Source organism: Plutella xylostella, chromosome 6 (genome assembly GCF_932276165.1).
Source record: "Plutella xylostella chromosome 6, ilPluXylo3.1, whole genome shotgun sequence".
NCBI classification, from domain to species: domain Eukaryota; kingdom Metazoa; phylum Arthropoda; class Insecta; order Lepidoptera; family Plutellidae; genus Plutella; species Plutella xylostella.
In genome coordinates this window covers 10,639,903-10,644,781 of record NC_063986.1, presented here as the reverse complement: position 1 = coordinate 10,644,781, position 4,879 = coordinate 10,639,903, and positions in this window count along the sequence as shown.

Genomic DNA, 4,879 nt, shown 5'->3' with positions numbered 1-4,879 from the left:
AAATCGTGTAGCTAGTAGCTGGATGGGACTGAGAAAGCCCGAGGATATTCTATAACCAGGTGATTCACTCTCTAAATCAACAAATGAACGAACAAGAACTGTTACGCAATCGGCACGCTTAATAAAACTAGATAGAGTCGTGGGTCGTGGTCAGCCCCAGTATAGCCTAAAGTTGCTTGAAAATTGTTAAAACGATAGGCTAAATGACTTATACTTTTAATTATTTTGCTCTGGACGGCTCGTACTATCATCATAAAACATATACCTATGTCTACCGAAACCATATATTACCGGACTGCTTTCGGGTTTTTAGCGCTCCAGGATAAAACACGTTTCGTGACAATCAATTTACAAATAAAAATCTGAAGAATAAAGATAAAGATAAAAGATAAAATACACTTTATTGCACACAAACAGAAACAGTTTCACAAACATAGAAAAGAAAAATGGTACAATTGGCGGCCTTATTACTAAAAGTAATCTCTTCCAGACAACCACATTGAAAGGAGATATAAAGTATAAAGAAAGGGGTAATGTGTGACAAGATAAGAGAAAATACAACATAATTACTATGAACAATGTGTAAATACCTACATACAATAATACTTAAATATATTATGAACACATATAAATACTTTAAACCTACATAGCTATTAATAATTATATACCTAGACCTTATATGTAATAATACAATACATACCATAAATAAATATCTATATATATATATATATATATATATATATATATATATATATATATATATTATGCTGGTTTATTCTAATCTGGATAAGCTAAATTTAAGTAATGCTGTCTGAGCTTGTTTTTGAAGGATGGTAGAGAGGGTGCGAGTCTGATTTCCATGGGCAGATCGTTCCATAATTTAACAGCCTGAAAAGTGAAGGAACCCTCATAAAACACCGTGGTGCAAGAGGGAACATGAAGGCGAAAGTTATGAGATGAACGTAGTGAGCGGCTGTGTGTGGAGCATCTCAACTCAAAACGCTCCTTAAGGTATGTTGGGGAACAAGGATTGAACAGTACCGAATAAAGTAGTGAAAGTATGTGAGTATTCCGTCGAAGACGAATTGGGAGCCACTTGAGTTTTTGTCGGAATACAGATACATGGTCATATTTTCTTAAGCCAAATATGAATCGTATGCAATAATTTTGAAGACGCTCAAGCTTGTTAAGTTGCTCCTCAGTGAGATCAAGATAGCTGGCATCGGCGTAGTCAAGAACGGGAAGAAGGAGTGATTGAGCTAAAGCAATTTTGGTGGAGGTAGGAAGGAAATTGCGTAGTCTTCGAAGTGATCCCCCGGATGCAAACATCCTCCGGCTAACCGCCTCCAGCTGAGGACTCCATGTCAGAAACTTGAAAAGAAAAGAAAAGAATGTTTGTTTTCAAATAGTTAAATTTAGATAAGTACCTACCTTGTTTAAATAAATATTAAATGTCTGTCTGTCTGTACCTACATTACTCACTATTAAGGGTGTCTTGCACACAAAAATAATCAAAATTAAATCTATGACCTATTGCTCTGACATTATACTGTCAGAGCAAGAGACAAACTATTTAATTTTGATTAACTTTGTTATGCAAGACACCCTAAGACCCAATAAATGCAATTTTTCATGATGTTCACAGAAATTACACATACTTCATTAGCTGGCTATTTTAAATATATATTATAAGTATCTAATGCGCCATCTTCAGGATGCTTAATAAATATTAATGGTTTAATTTCATATTTATTTATTTACCTACTCTTACACACTCAAAACTTTATACCGTAAAAAATCCAACATCTTTAGTCTAGCGGCCCAAAGGATCCAAATGAAATTCTACCGAAACGAACAATGTCCTGGAAAACACACACAGATGCTGTAAAACCGACAATATTTCGCTGAACTCTCTACCTGACACCAGTTTTAGTTTTTAAAATAAAAATACAGCTCGTGTTTCGCTTACGTACGGATATTAAATGAATGTTGGTAAACAGTTGTTGTGCGACTGCGTAGCAATATGTTTATTTATGAAAGGTTTTCTGTTTAAGTTATTCGCTTTATTGGAAAATAAAACTTTACCAATACGATGATAGGTATTAAGGTCACATCTCACTAGAGCCACCCGGAACCCGACCCTATGGGTTTATAATACACTCACAGGCAATGAAAAAGTTCCATCGAGAAAATCCTCAAATTATTCTTAACGGAAAGAACTAACTTAATAACGCCTTCTTAAATATTTAACTTCATTTAATGGTGCATCAGAATATTACCAACTAACTACGTTAATATTTTGTTCAAATCTCCTATTAATTGTTTGGAAAAATTGGGGCCTGCATTTTGTAAGTGGAACTGTTTCTTTGCACGTGAGTGTAATAATATGGTCTACGCTTACAACATCTTTTTTTTTAATATTTTTTTTTAAATATGTGGGGACATCTCACACACGGCCATCCGACCCCAAGCTAGGCAGAGCCTGTGTTATGGGTATCGGACAGCTGATATATCTACACAAATACATAGATAGATAGATATTAAATATAAATATCGACACCCAAGACCCGAGTACAAATATTTGTCTTTAAACAAATATCTGCCCCAGCCGGGAATCGAACCCGGGACCTTCGGCTCAGTAGTCAGGGTTACTAACCACTACGCCATTCGGTCGTCAAGTCCTTACCATCAATATATTACTCTCGCCAGTTCTATGCGGCGCTCTTAGGCCAAATGCTCTTATGACCTATGACCTTTAAGGGTGTCAAAACAGAGCGAATATCCAACATAATTTTGATTGATTATACCTACCATTAACAGAGTGGGACTGCTGTGTTGGCCTAGTAACGGGCGCAAAGCTCACCTACTAGAAAGCCTACAACTTGAAAAGGCTATTATTAATTTTGACAATATGTTACATTGTACCTGAAGTTTCAGTGATTTCGATACTTCATACTTGTTAGTTAATTATTTACAGTCTGTACATTGTACAATCCAAATATTTATAAAAAGCTTACTTTTGTACTTATTAACGCTGAAGCAACCCAGTCTTGACTGTGCTGTTAATTAAAAACCCCTTCACGGGCGCTCCCGAGCTTAGATTTCCACCTTTATTAATGGCACGAAGAAGTTGACAAAACAAGAATACGGAGGTTGTGGGAAATTGCCGCTCTTAGTTTGCCGACTCTGAAAAGAACCTGCTCTAAGAAAACGTAAGCGCGTGGAAAATCTCCTGCCGGGAACCTGTGAATATTTTTTAAAGAGGAATGTGTTGTATTGTGCTGAGTCCCTCCAGTAGCATGCACCGTCGGCCTTAGATTAAGAATACGAACAAGATGGTGCTGGTGGAAAACTATCCGCATTTTGTTTACTGTCAAACCGTTTTAAGTTTAACCCTATGAAAACCATTGTACCAATGAATAAAGTCACAAAATATTCAAACCGAACTAATTGAAAATAAGAGCATAGTTTTAGAAGTGGGGTGTTATATGTCGAGACATTTTGTTTTTCACTGACACTCCATTTCATCATGACCCATCACGGCCCCACTGCTGGGTCACGGGTCTCCTTCCAGTGAAGGAAGGGTTTAGACCTAGTCCACCACGCTGGCCTAGTGCGGGTTTATTTATTTATTTATTTATAAAATATGGAACGCCAGCAGTTTACACAACACAAAATACAAAGATAAATTAATAGGTAACAATTTCGTTGCGAAAACCATTTATAGGCGTACACATCCTTTTTAAAGAAATTATCTTAAAAACAACAGAATATTAAAGATGAAAATAAACAATATAACAAACATTAAAATAATTTGTAGCAAAACAAATTGAAGGAAAAAATATAACTATTATAGCAATTATTTCTGGCATATTTTTTTCTTAAAGATATTAAAGGAGTCGTGAAAGATGTCAATGTTTAATTTATTATTATACATGTTATAAAGATCACATAACCTATTGATTGGAGAGTGGGATCCAACATTCGTGCGAGCTTGGGGTCCACTGAGAAGTTTCTTTATGGGATATCTTGGAAGGTGATATGGGATTGGGAAAGAGATAGATGCAAGAATATCAGGACAGTCTAATAAATTATTTAATAAGGGGGTTGGTGGACACTCCATCTAGTTTGTATTAAATATCGTTGTGGGCGGCGCTGGCTGCTGTAGCATGCACCGGGTAAGCTGGTTCTTCTTTTGTTTCAGTAATTTCTTTTTAATTTTCTCAACTTAGCTCTGTGAAAGGAGGTTCGTATGGAGAATGCGTTTTTTGTTGCCTTGTAAGTTGAAGTAAGTGAGAAGGCTTGGTTTTTTGACGATCGTTGAAGTTATGAAATTAAGGTTTGAAATGTAGAAGTACGTTTGTTGTTAATAAATCCTTTAAAATGTTTTCAATGCTCGATTTTCCTCAGTACAACAGTTTTATTTCATTATCAGTATCCTAAGTATTTTTTTTCATAGTTAAATATTTCTATTTTTATACAGGATGGTGCAAAATTGGTATACTAAGCCGAAACCTACATGTGCCAACATGTTGCTTAGTATACCCTTTTTGCAACACCCTGTATAATAAACAAAATTAAGCCAGGTATTTGTATGGTTATTTGCCTACATATTTGTAACGAAAAAAACACTCTAGTTTCCGTTCCATATTCGTATTTTGATGTAAACATAGTATTTTTTTACAAGGACGAACAAAAACATCTGGGCTGGAAAAATGCTGGCTGTAAATAATATACGGAATTGGGAAAAATCTGAAACCAAACTGTTGTTATATATATATGGTATAGGTACCTACGCAAATAAATGGACACCCAAACAATTTGTACCTATGTATGTATATAGGTATGTAAGCATATTTTTTTTTTACTCAAACCGATG